The 14,636-nt window shown below is 41.3% G+C and overlaps 1 pseudogene; it reads left to right on the top strand.

Annotated features, from left to right (window-relative positions):
* Positions 1-10,087: 10,087 nt before the first annotated feature.
* LOC139002401 (ferritin light chain pseudogene) lies at positions 10,088-10,733 on the top strand (annotated as a pseudogene).
* Positions 10,734-14,636: the final 3,903 nt, after the last annotated feature.

A 14,636-nucleotide genomic window follows, 5' to 3' on the forward strand; every position in this document is an offset into this window, starting at 1 on the left:
GAACCAGAGAGATAAACGTCTTATCCAAGGTCACAGAGCACGTAAGTGGCAGACTTAACATTGAAAGCCAGATATATCTGTCTCCAGTTTCTAGTTCTTTTCCTTTATCACCCTACCAAGAAAATCAGGGGTTGTATATGTTCAGCTCAGAAGTCGACAACTTAGCTTTCCCTTAAACACTAACCCAGGTCAGCCTCTTGCTGCCAACACAAGGCTTATCTTATCTGGAAGATACACCAAGGACACCAACTTGCAACTGGTTTAGGATTACACACTGTTCTGATTCATTATTATTACTAGAGGCCTGGTGCACAAAATTCATGCACTCAGGGCGGGGGGCGCCCTCAGCTGGGCCTGCGCCCTCTCATAGTCCGGGAGCCCTTGAGGGATGTCTGACTGACGGCTTAGGCCCGACCCCCACAGGGAGTGGGCCTAAGCCATCAGTCGGACATCCTTAGCGCTGTCTCGGAGGCAGGAGAGGCCCCTGCTAACACTGCTGTGCTTGCCAGCTGTGAACCTGGCTTCTGGCTGAGTGGTGCTCCCCCTGTAGGAGCACACTGACCACCAGGGGGCAGCTCCTGCATTGAGCATCTGCCCCCTGATGGTCAGTGCACGTCATAGTGAGTAGTTTAGCAGCCTTAGCATATCATTAGCATATTATGCTTTGATTGGTTGAACAGACGACTGGACGACCAGACACTTAGCATATTAGGCTTTTATTATATAGAATTGTCACCATATATATGGTTAACAGCCCATCATTTATTGAGTACCTACTCAATGCAAGATGCTGTGTATGTATCATTCATCTTCATTTTACAGATAATTTATGTGACTACAGGCCCTGTGTGGCTTGACCTCTACTTTACTCTCTAGACAACCTCCACCTCATGCTCTTTGCTCCAGCCATAGTGAACATCTCTGTCAAGTCATCAAAGACTCCAGATTCTCATTTACATAGGCTGTTTCCTCTGCATGGAGCACCCTTTCCCATCCTAGCCCTCCTTACTTTACCAATTATTCTTCAGGTCTCAGCTTAAATGATATTTCTCAGAGGCCTGTGCTGATTCCTAGACTGGGTTAGTCAGCCCTTATGATATGCTCTCACAGCACTTCAAGCATCCCCTCCCAGAGCATTGTATTCTGTGAGAATCACTCCTTTAAAGTCTGCCTTCCTGCTAGATTAGACACTCCCTGGGGGCAGTGATTGTGTTAATTATTTATTGATATTTTCCAAAGTATAGATGGGAATAACACCATTAAAACAACAAATATGTGTTGGTTGAATGAGTGGATGAATGGGAAAACCGAGACTGAGAGAGATTAAGCAAATTAAGTTGCTCAAGAGTAAGGATTTCTTTATTCAAATGTAACTGGATAAAGTTGAAAATTAAAAAAAAAAAAAATCTTTTAGCAAGCATGCTATGATCACCCTGTTTAAGATTGCACACATGGCCCTTGCTGGTTTGGCTCAGTGGATAGAGTGTTGGTCTGCAGACTGAAGGGTCCCAAGTTTGATTCCGGTCAAGGGCACATGCCCGAGTTTTGGGCTCGATCCCCAGTGGGGGGCATGCAGGAGGCAGCCAATCAATGATTCTCTCTCGTCATTGATGTTTCTATTTCTCTCTCCCTCTCCTTTCCTCTCTGAAATCAATAAAAATAACATTTCAAATAAATAAATAAATAAATAAAATTCTACATGCTTATTATACAATAACTAGAGGCCCAGTGCACAAAAATTCCTACAGTGGGTCGGGGGGGGGGCAATAGGAGGGTTTCCCTCAGCTCGGCCTGTCCCCTCTCACAGTCCGGGAGTCCTCAGGGGATATCATACTGATGGCTTAGGCTGAACTCCCTCTGTGGGAGGTGACCGGGATGATCAGGGGAAGGCGCTGCTGCCGCTGCCGGCTACTGCAGCTGCCTGCCCTTGGCCCTCACAGCCGCCACAGCTTTGTCCAGAAGGATGTCCAGAAGGATGTTCAGCTGTCCAGTCTAATTAGCATATTATGCTTTTATTATTATAGATTGGAAATAAAGAGAAAAAAAGAAAGATTGCAAACATGCCCTGCAGATCTCCCTAACCTTTTTACTTAGCTTTGTGTGCTTTTTCCATAAAACATATTACTTTCTCACATGTTATTAATTTTAATTACTACTTCTAACATACATATAACTTTAGCTATAATTTCTTTATTATGATTATTTATTGTTTCCCTTCACTAGAATGTGAGCTTCATGAGGACAGAGATTTTGTTGTTACTGATTTCTCATTCTGAACAGTGCTTGCCATATAGTAGGTGTTTAATAAATACAGGAGTGGACAAAAGTATGTTAATAATAATAATAATGAATAACACAGTAATACATAAATAGATAATCCAAGAATAAACTCTGTTTCCTATACTCACAACTGTAAACCTACTTTTGCCCACACCAGTATTTGTTGGAATTGAATTGAAGGAATTCTTAGGGTCTAGATTTTCCTTAACATTCTGTAACATAAGGGTCATGGTCCTTGCCCCTCCATCAGCAGAAAGGAGTCAAGAATTTGTCCTAGTCCTAAAGGTGACGAACCCTTTGATAATTTTCTACTGAGAAAAAGAAATAGAAGAAGCTTATTCACCTCAGAAACTCTGCAAAGGGCTTAGAAACCTGGGAATTCAACTGGCTCTATTTGCAAAAATGTGCAGAGGTGATATTTATTAAGTACCTGACACTCCAGAGAGAATGCTGCTGTACAAATATGTCATGCTGCTTTGAACACAAGCAAAGCAGGAATCAGATTCTATCTCCTTGCTGTATCCCAAGCCAAGGTGACTGTCGTGGCTTCATCTCAATGTGTTTATCTCATCACCAAGGGAGCCGGTTCAGAGCTGAGCTGTAAAGATTGTGTCGGGAGGAGCGCTCAGATGCACTGTACGCCATGCCTGACTTATGCCAATGAGTTTCAACACTCATGCATTCCAGATGAGCAACAAACTCTGTGATGAATAATAAGAGCAGGAATTCAGATGGCAATGAATGCAAAAATAAATAAGCAAAGCAATACTAAAATTATTGGATGAGACTCCAATGTGGAAAATAGTTCTCTTTTCTCCAACCCCTATGCAAAGGCCACAATTCTTTCTCATTATCTCTTGCCTGAATTACAGTACTATGGCAGCCTTCTCACTGTTCTCCATACCTCCAACTGACTCTCGATACTGCAGACTCTTTCTGAAATGCCTATCTGAACTTGTGACACACTTCAAAATCTTCCCAGTTCTTCCAGGAAAACTCCATAGCATGACACATAATCTCCTCACGACCTAGCCCCTGCCCATCTCTCCACACTCACCACCTCCCACTGCTCCTTACACACTGTGCTCTAGCTACACTATCTATCAGCACAGTAATGCACACAGGTGTTTTCTATGTTCCTGTGCCTTTGCATATGTTATTCTCTCTGCCTAAAATGCTTTTCCTATACTTTATTCAACTCATTCATCATTTGAGATAAATCTCATATAATTCCATCCCAGTCTGAATTAGATTCATTAAGCAAATATTTCTTTAATTCAATACATATTATTGCCTGCCTACTGGAGATATAATATATAGTAGTTAAAAAAAAATAATGGATCCTGGAGGCCCCTTGTTAAGCTAGACATTAATTGTTTGGTTTTGGGATCATGTATGTATTTGTATGTTCTTCAACCCAAAAGAAACAAAAAGTGCTGGTATGCCATATCCCACACCATCAATTAATTTACTGAACCCTCTGCTCAACAAATATTCATTGAATGCTTATTGCTTTAAGCCATTTGAGAGATCAGAGCACCTTGAGCACTACCCACTGAACTCCTAGGTCTTATTGTTCTACTGAGGAAGTGAGATGCGTACATGAAGAGTACGAAGCTGCCGCAGTGCTAAGTTTCATGAGAATTGTTATATCCCGTATCACCTACTAGACTGTGGCAATAGGATTGGAAAGGGGAGAGAAGTTGAGATGATCAGGAAAGCTTCTGGAGGTAGTGGGAATCGAGCTGAATCTTGAAGGAGGGATATTTCCATAGGGGACCTTATTCGTCTTTGATTGCCCCCTAGTGTCTCAAACAGGGAATGTAAATGTGTGGAATGTGTGCAAACCACCAGACCTAATAACAGACAGCTAATTGATGATGGCTCTGTTCCCAGACTCAGCCTGAGAAGCCTTCTCAAGACATTTATAGCCATCGCTAAATGATGAGAGATGACACATGAAATAAAACCTGTAAGCCATTTCTGGTTGCTTAACATCTTGGACATGGTAGGTGCTAGCATTAGATAATTAATCAATACCCCACCTAGGGAGGAAGAGAAAACCATTACTCTAGTGAGAAAATGGATGGTTTGGAAGGATGTTTTTGTACCATGTGAAAACTTGGGTTTATCCCTTTACCCATAAGCTTCTTTCATTCAAAGAGACACAGTCTCAGTTTGGGGCTTTGAAGTCAGACTGAGTTAGGTTCAGAGCCTGAATTTTTCATTTGTAATCCACATGATCTAAAATAAGTTAATTCATCTCTCTAAATCTAAGCTTTCTTAACTATAAATGCCTATCATTACATAGTTGCATACAAATTTTAAACTCAAAAAATGTATAATCCTATTCCACAAATTCAGATATACAAGAACTGGCATATTGATTTAAATTAAATCCGGTGTTAAAGCCTCAGCCCAACAGGCTGGAAATTCCATCTTTGTCATGACTGTGGAATCCACTTCACACTCCCATCTCTACAAGGACACAGAAAGGCCCTTCTAGGACACACCACACAATCTCAGTGAAGGACCCTCCACAAGGTCCATCAGAGAACCTTTCTCCTGCCACTTCTCAGCCTTATCACACACTCTGAGGACAGGAAATGCCCAACAGCTACCTGTGAGCCAGGAAAAAATACAGTGGGAGTCCAAGCCAAACTAATACCGGTATGTCAACTAATGATCTTGCTACATCTACAAAGCCTCTAACATACTCCCTGACGCATGGTCTATGCCAATTATTTTTTCATTTATTCAACAAATGCTTACAAGTCCCTACTACTTGCCAGACACCATTTCTGAACTGAGGGTGTGTCAACATCAGCACCATTACATTTTGAACTGCATTCTTTATTGTTGGCGGGGTGGGGGGGTGGGGATTGATGTCCTGTGCATTATAGGATATGTAGCAGCATCCTTGGCCTCTAGCCACTAAATCCCGGTAGTAGGCCCCACCCCAGTCATAACAACCAAAAATGTTTACAGACATTGTAAAACATCCCCTGGGGGGGCAAAAGTGCCCCTAATTTTGAACCCCTGAACAAAATAAGCTAGAGAAAAATCACCATTCCCATGAAGTTTACATTCTAGTGGGGAGGATAGACAATAAACAAACAAATATACTTATAACGTAAGTTCATGTATGAAGAGGTGATATGGTTCAGATATGAAGAGGTGGTATGGTTCAGGTACCATTCAGGTATGAAGAGTTCTTTCCCCCCTTGCTTCTCTGGTTAAATAAGAGCCAAGAACCACTCTGAAGACAGTACCACAGGCATCAGGCCTGATGAAAAGGTATTTCATTGATAAGCAAAAATTACAGAAATGGAAATGGAATGATCTGGAATAACATCACAAAGTAATAGGATTATAATTTAAATAACATATTGAAGGATAGGCATTCATTTCTTTTGGACATACTCTGTGCATGCAAAAATAACTTCATCAACAGAAGCACAGGACATTCACACACTAAAAAACAATTCTCCTGCCTTGTTTCCAGTTCTAGGCCATTCTTTTTTTTTTAATATGTTTTTTATTAATTTTTAGATAGAGAGGAAGGAAGAAGGAGAGAGAGATACATGAAAGAGACACATTGATCGGCTGCTTTCTGCATGCTCTCTACTGGGGATCAAGCCTGCAACCCGGGCATGAGCCCTTACCAGGAATAGAACCAGGACCTCCTGGTCCATGGGATGACGCTCAATCCACTGAGCCACACCAGCAGGGCTAAGCCATTCTTTTGAACACTTTGGGAAGAATTTAGAGAGTACCCCTATTCAATAAAGCCTTAAATTATGAAATAAAGCAAGAGCCCATAATAATAAAGAATTATTTGGAACATTGCTGAAATCATCTTTATCATAATGTCACTTAAATAAGGCAAAATGTGGTTTTAAACAACTAGATTTTAAAATTTCCTTATGTACATAGCTTATGTACAGTTTAGGAATCCAAAGCAAATTTATAAATTAAATACAAGCACATCCACAAAACTAATGAAATTCAAGTTATACAGTGGCTATGGTTGTGCTAAAACTAGCTTGCTATTCTAAACATGCCCATGCTTTGTGGCATGCCATTCCCCCTGTATGCTGTGTAATTCAGTTCTCCCACCTTTGTTCTCACTTAGAAACCTTTGTCCTTAGAGTGAGCAGTAATAGAATTTAACCCTCCTATGGTGTCAACACATTATTTTCCTATTAAGTCTGCTGCTCTTGCCTCAGTAGCCCTCCAAAATGAATCAATCTAAACATAAAGGCAAACAGATAAATCACCTCAGAGCAATACCAGGGTATCAGGTAGTCATTAGAGTATCCAGAATATGCTTATACTAGAGGTCCGATGCACAAATTTGTGCATGGGTGGAGTCCCGTGGCCTGGCCAGTGATGGGGGCTGATCGGGGCGACTTGCTCAGTCCCAATTGGGGCCAATCAGGGCCGGCTGACCAGGTGGAGGGGCCACAGGAGGTTGGCCAGCTGCCAGAGGTTGGCTGTGGGAGCGCACTGACCACCAGGGGGCAGCTCCTGCATTGAGCGTCTGCCCCCTGGTGGTCACTGTGCATCATAGCGACCGGCTAACGGGATGTTCAGTCGTTTGATTGCTTGGGCTTTTATATATATCGATTGCCTTTTCTCTCTTCTTTGCTAAGATTATTATAAAACTCTAAATTTAGAGGCTCTTATAGAGAACTCTAGGACCCCTCATAGTACATCCAGGGAACCCTAGACCCCAATTTGAGAGGCACTGGTATAATAACTAATGGCATCAGAATCAGAATGTCTAGGATTCAAATTCTGGCTCCATTACTTACAGTAGCATTTTGACCAGTGGCTGTGAAAGGACCATGTGCCATTCAAGCCTGGGTGCCACAAAAGTTTACCTCTGAACAAAACGGGCCTGCAGCAAATCTGAAGTCATTTGCTTCTGCTTCCCTTCCCCTGCCTTTCCAATGCCTCTCTTCCCCTCTAGATCCTCAACTACCTGTTTGAGTCACCTGTTTAGCTCCTAGTTAGCATCAGTTCATCAATCTGTCCCTCTTTACCCCACTCCTAAATCCCTTCCAAAATACTAGGGTAGAATGGTTATTTGTAGATTTCCAAAAGTCATTTTGGGGGCAACTACTAGGTGCTAGGCACTTTGAATACTTAAATTTACTTAATCCTCTCAATAAGTCAGCAAACTAGGTATTGGTAATCCTCAGATGCAAAACTACTACATCTCTAATGCCAAGCACTGATTCTAGGGAAGAGTCAGAACTCAAACATGTTTATTGAATGAATGAATGTCATCTTGACTGAGAGCTAGTAACTAGAAGAGATGCCATTCAACCCCAAGACTGACTCCATGACTTTTAATGCTTTTTCCTCTACAGCAGGGTTCAGCAAAATTTTTCTGTAAAGGGCTAAATATTTAGACTTTAAGGGCCATACAGCCTCTATTGCAACTATCAACCATCATAGCACAAAAGTCACCATAGATGATACATAAACTCATGAATGTGGCTGTTCCAAGAAAACTTTATGAATGGATACTGAAATTTGAATTTTATATAATTTTTCACATCATGAAGTATTATTCTTCTTTTGATTTTTCCCAACCATTTAAAAATGTAAAGGCCAGTCTTACCTATGGGCTATAAAAAGTTGACAATGGACTGGATTTGGCTTATAGGCCATAGTTTGCCAACCTCTGCTCTACACCAGGCTCCCACTCTCTCTTTAAAATATATATATGTTTTTATTGATTTTTAAAGAGAAGGAAAAGGAGAGAGAGAGAAACACTGATGTGAGAGCGAAACATCAATCAGCTGCCTCCTGACACACACCCCGACCAGGGATTGGGCCTGCCACCTGGGCATGGGAATGGGGCTGGCAATGAAATCGGCAACCTTTTGGTGCACAAGATGATGCTCCAGACAGGGCCGAAGCTCCCACTCTCTTAAGTCCTCCCGCCAACTAAGTGGAATGAAGAGAATTCTAGATGGTAGGATTTCAGACCCTGACCAGTTAAATAGGCTCAAATTTTTCAGCTGCCTCTGAAGTTCAGCCTCTCTCTCAAAAACCATGTGCAAAACCAGGGCCTCTCATCAGTGCCTGGGATACATAATGTCTTTCCTCTAACCATAGCTCTGCACACTGACTTTCAAAAAAGTTCTAGATTATTTTAGGATAAAGTCAGGTGCTAAATAATAAAGTTGGGCCATTCCAAGAGGGCAATTACCTAATCTGTTAATGAAAGAGCAGTCACATATCATAGCAGAATCTCCTCTGGTATATTTATTACGGGGAAAATTAAGATAAGTGAAACTTGCTTTATCTCCTTATTAAGTCAGAAAAATGACTACATATCTTTTCCAGATAAGAAGCTGTTTAGAAGACGAAGCTCTATGATATTTTATAATGTAGTTTTCCTTTTCTTCCTACCAAGGAAATTCAGAATAACTTGCCTCACTGTAAATCACAGTAACTAGTTGTTTTTTCTCTCTCCAAATGAGACATTGCCTGACATCTAACATGTGGCAAGATCTGAAAAGTTTCCACAAATTGGTAAAATTCTTTCTACATGAATATGTAATGTAATCTTCTTGTTAAACAAGAATAGATAATTTCTCCCAAAATGAATGCAATAAAGGGGCATAGAAAGAATAAATAATTCTAATACTGTTCTTTAATTCTGCTTGTAATTTTCCAAATTCCAGACTGATGGCAACATAGTGGGCCCATTCTACTACACACTATTTCAAAATGTTCCTGCTTGTTGGACAAAAACATAGGGACAGTGGTTACTAAAAAGCCCCAAAATGTAGTAAACTTGCATCACTTTGTAGCAAAATAAAAAAGTCAGTAATTTGTCATATTTACTTATATTATTTGTGCCTGCATTCAACAAACATTTATTGAGCACCAATTATGGGCCAGGCATTGGGGATCCTATAAAAATAAAGTCTTTGCCCTCAAGAAAATTACAGTTTAAATTATGAAGATGAATGATGATAACAGTATTATGTTAAGCACAGAATCACTGACTATGTATCTGGCACTGTGCTAAATGATCTACTTACATAATCTCATTTAATGCAACCATTCCCTGCCTCCAAAAGGTAGGTGTTATTATTATTCCCATTTTACATATTTAAACACTAAGGCTTAGATAGGCTCACTAGCGCATGGTTATATAGCTAGTTAGTAGATAGATCTGGGATATAAACCCAAGAAGACCAACTCTAGAACCTACTAAACTAGAAGTTGTACATAAATACTGAGACTACTATATTTATTGGTACCTGTTCTAAGAGAGAGAGAGAGATAAAGTGCCACAAATGTTGAAGAAGGGAGAGGTAACTTTTGATTAATTCAATCAAGGGAGACTCCATGGAGCTGGGATAGAGAAAGCTTTGAAATGGGAAGAAGAGAGGAAGGAAATGCTGGGCAGAGGAAGCAGCACAAGCAATGGCACAGAGATGGGAAACGTAGGGCAATGTTTAGGGAAAAGCAGGTAGGTCCAGTTTGGTGCCAACTGTACATCAATGGGAGAAGCAGGAAACAAGGTAAAAACCAGGTGAGGGTCTAGTCATAGAAGGTCATTAAAAGTAGACATTTATGGCCATGCCCTTGGCAGTCCCGGATCTGTCTCTTGCGTCAACAGTGTTTGGACAAAACAGACCCAGGGACGCCCCTTCTTCCGGCCTCAGACCACCCTCCTGCGTCTTATCCAGTCACCACCTTCAGAACCACCTCCGGGACCAGCCAACACACCGTTTTGGGGTTTTTTTCTACCTTAACTCCTTATTGCCGAACAACCATGAGCTCCCATATTCGTCAGAATTATTCCACCGAGGTGGAGGCTGCAGTCAACCGCCTGACCAACCTGCATCTGTAGGCCTCCCACACCTACCTTTCTCTGGGCTTCTATTTTGACCCTGAGGATGTGGCGTGAGTTAGCAGAGAAGTACGAGGGCGCTGAGCGTCTCTTAAAGTTGCAAAACCAGCGCGGTGGCCGCATTCTCTTCCAGGACATGCAGAAGCCTCCCCAAGGTGAGTGGGCAAAACTCAGGACACCATGGAAGCCACCCTGGCCTTGGAGAGGAACCTGACCCAAGCCCTTGTGGAGCTGCAGGCCCTGGGTTCCACCCACGCAGACCCTCATCTCTGTGACTTCGGGGAGAACCACTTCCTGGATGAACAGGTGAAACTCATCAAGAAGATGGGCGACACCTGACTCACCTCCGCAGGCTGGCTGGCCCCCCCACCCCCTCATGGCTGGGCTGGGTGAGTATCTCTTTGAAAGGCTCACCCTCAAGCATGACCAGGAGCCTTTGGAGCGCAGAGGCCTTTCAGAGGCCACTCCGCATACCCCTGATGTCTGGCTTTTACCTGAGCCTCTCCCCAAAACTACTAGCCATTCTTTAACCACCCTGAAGCTCTCTCTCATCCATTGGACCAAATGAAACAATAAAGCTCTTTGCAGCAAAATAAATAAATAAATAAATAAATAAATGTAGACATTTACATGATGCTCTAGTGTACAAGATCCTATGTGACAGCTATTAGCTTCACTTTACAAAGGAGAAAAGTGAAGTTCAAAGTTGGCAAAGTTACCAGCCCAGGGTTATGTAGCCAAAAAGTTTTAGATCTCATTAACTTATTCAAAAGATAATCATTGGTGCAGGAACTGTGCCATGTACTAAAGACAACCATGGACCAGACATAGTCATCATGGTCTTCACAGCACCGCCGGTCTAGGTAGGAAAGACAACCGTTATTACAATAAGCTTTGGTGTGTGCTTCAGGGGAAGAAGTGCGAGGTGTTCTATGATCCACCTGGAGGCAGGGAAGGCCTCAAGAATGAAGTTCCTTTAAGTCTAGATCTGAAAGATGCACAGGAGTTAGCTTGATATTGATGGTGGGATGGGGTATATGAAAGAGAGAATATTCCAAGCAGAGTATTCTAAATATGTGTGAAGGCCCAGAAGGGAAAGAAAATGTGGCATCTTCCAGACAGTGAAGAGTTTAAAGAGTTTAAAGAATGGAGTCAAGAAAGCAATAGCTGGCAAGATTAGTAGACACCAGATTCTGAGGACAGAGGGACAGGCTTTGAAAGTTTTTAAGTAAGAGGTGGGTGGTAGGAGGGGTGACATAGTTGGATTTAGGTATCAACAGGACAGTAAAGCTGTAGAGAGAGCTAGAATTAGATAGGGTGGGATGGGGGCCAATCTGAAGGTCTTTGGAACTCAAACCTAAGACTATTTGATCTGATAATTGTGGCCTCATCACTTTCTATCTGCTCTTTCTTGGGAAGCTTTAAAGGAGATGAAGACATCAGCAGATTTGTGTATTGGAAAGATTAGCCTAGAGCTGCATGGAGGAGTCAATGATGATTCATTCATCCCTTTTTTATTCATTCAATAAGTATTTGTGGAGTGCCTATATATTATGCACTAGGTACTATGTGGTAGTTTTAGGCCTAGAGATAGAAAGGATGGTATGTCATTAGCAGAGCTGCAAAGACACTTTTAAAGTCCCATGTCTAATATCCCTTTAAGAACCAATTTGAGCCCTAGCTGGTTTGGCTCAGTGGATAGAGCGTCAGCCTGCGGACTGAAGGGTCCCAGGTTCGATTCCAGCCAAGGGCACATGCCTGGGTTGCGGGCTTTATCCCCAGTGGGGGATGTGCAGGGGGCAGCCAATCAATGATTCTCTCTCATCATTGATGTTTCTATCTCTCTTTCCCTCTCCCTTCCTCTCTGAAATCAATAAAGATATTTTTTTTTTAAAAAAAGAACCAATTTGAAAGCTCTCATCCAAAAAGCTTTCTTTCCCTATCTCTGCCCTTCCAACACTACTTAAAACTTTCCTTAGTATAGCCACTTAGCCTGTTCTATGAAATCACACGGCCCTGCTGCTATTACTTCAGAACCACTCACTAATTGCTGCACACGTGTCTTATCTCAACTGTTCCTCAGGCCTTTTACCTGCATTGTGTTTAAGTTCTGGAGTGCCCAATGGGGTGCTGGACACACAACAAATGCTTAGCTAAGAAGGCTGAGTGACTGGATGAATGAATGAATGAATGAATGAGCAACTCAATGAATAAATGAATTAATGGACAGGATTATATGAGGACAATCTTTAAATGTTTGCTGCTATGTTATATTTTATCATGTTGGGTTCCATTCTCCTATCATTCCTTGAAGACACTAGTTACATACTTTTTAACTTACAATTTTAAAAAAATCAGCCCTGTACATATCATATCACCCTCCAGTCATTACAAATTCTTTCTTTTTATAACATGCATTAAAGGCCTGATGACTTGGATTATAAACATCATAGTAGTCAGTATTGCAAAGCAATTCAAGAGAGAAATAGATTTGTATGCTTGATATTTTTAAAATGCCTCCTAAATGTAAAACATGCTTTGTATCTGCTGATAAACACCTATTTCCACAGGGAAAAGGGAACATGCATTAAATGATTCAGATGGGTCAATAAATGTGCTAGTTGTATTTGCATTCTTTCATTTTTAAGTTTGACAGCAAAGCAGTAGAATACATGCAGGAATTTTTACTGCTCAGATTTTTACTTGTCTAGTGGATGTAACTTGATTGAGCAGGGAACATGTTTTGCCTCATGTGGACTTCAATTGGCCTTTACCCAATTGTAATAGGGAACTAGCACCTCACCTTTAACAGGCTGGTATCTCTCGGGGGATCAGTGTTCAGTAGCTTTGTTTCAGCAGCTGGTTTAACTCACCTGCCTTATGCTCTCCAGTTAACTGTTTGTACGTAGGAGCCATGTTGCTGTTTAAGGTCTAGAAGCTTGTTGCTTTCCATCTGGTTCTATGCTTTGTTATAACTTGGTGACTCGGGTTTGTTTCTATTCTGTTTTAATCCCTCAATTCGTGATTCTTTGCTTAATAAATTACCACAAATTTGGTGGCTTAAAACAACAGCAATTATTTTTCTCACAGTTCTGGAAACCAGAAGTCCAAATTCAAGGTGTAGGCAGAATTGGTTCTTCCTGCAGGCTCTGAGGGAGAACCTGTTTCCTACTCTCTCCCAGCTTCTGGGGCTGTCAGGAACCCTTGGTGTTCCTTGGCTTGTAGCGGCATCACTCCAATCTCTGCCTCTGTCTTCTCACGGCCTTCTCCTCTATATGTCTCTTCCTCTTCTGTCTCTTATAGAAAGATGTGCCATTGGACTTCCAGCCCATCCAGTTCACCCAGGATGATCTCACCTCCAGATCCTTAACTCAATTACATCTGCAAAACCCCTTTTCCAAATACGGTCACATTTACAGGTTCCGGGTTGGCATATCTTTTGGGGTGGGCATCATTCCACTCACTACAATACTTAAAGGTGTTCTTTGTTTTTTTAATACTGAAAATCTCACAAGAAAAAAATAAAATAATTATTTATTATTACAAGTCTGAGATTCTCTAGCTCCTAACCCCGTTTTCCCATCCAGTAACACAATTGTTTTATAATAAAGCTTTCATTAAAAATAAATAACACATATAAATGAATAAATAACCCAAGCTTTCTTAGAATTTTAACCAGTTGTATAAATGAGTTAATACCTGTAAAGCAGTCAGTATGATACCTGACACATGGAGTGCATCACACAAGTTAGATGTACCGTGTCTGAGGTACAGAGGAGGTGCTGTTTCTCATGAGCTCCGCAGTACAGCACACAAGGATGAAAATGGGAGAAGAGGAAATCAGATAGATTGTGTTTTAGAGAGAAATGCAAAAAGTAAGCCCTGAACCATGCAGTATCTAGGTGAAAGGTTATCAGTGCTTGATTGTTTATAAAGATGTACACTTTTCTACTTCTCTAAATTTTCCAAATTTTCCAGGCATAACATACTCTTATTTTATAGTAGAAAGAAAATAACTATTGAACAGGCACTCTATTAAAAAAGGAACATTCTTTGTAGGCCAAACACTCTGATAGGAACTCACTGTTTCAGCTGGGAACTAATAGAGGTCAAAGAAAGAATGGGCAAAACATGTAGAAACATCAAGATAAATAATAATAGTAATAAAGAGTCCATGCATTTTAGAAGGGTGACTATGTCTGTTATGTTAAGAGCTTTCATTAGGAAAAGAAGAATATTAAATGGAATGATGAAGGAGAGGAGCAGCTAAATGAATACTTTGAATGAGTATTTATTGGAGAAGACAATAGGGACACTCCTATTCCAAGGACACATTTTATGGTGAAGCAGAGAATGGCCTTGGCAGAGATTCTTGGGTCTCTGAGGAGAAAGGGATGGTGCAACTTGAGGGACTCTGCAATAAATCACCAGGACCAGATGGTACTCATCCATGGGTTCTGAAGGAGATAAA

Source organism: Myotis yumanensis, unplaced genomic scaffold, assembly GCF_028538775.1.
Source record: "Myotis yumanensis isolate MYYU_CA2020_CCGP unplaced genomic scaffold, mMyoYum1.0.hap1 SCAF_2, whole genome shotgun sequence".
Taxonomy (NCBI): domain Eukaryota; kingdom Metazoa; phylum Chordata; class Mammalia; order Chiroptera; family Vespertilionidae; genus Myotis; species Myotis yumanensis.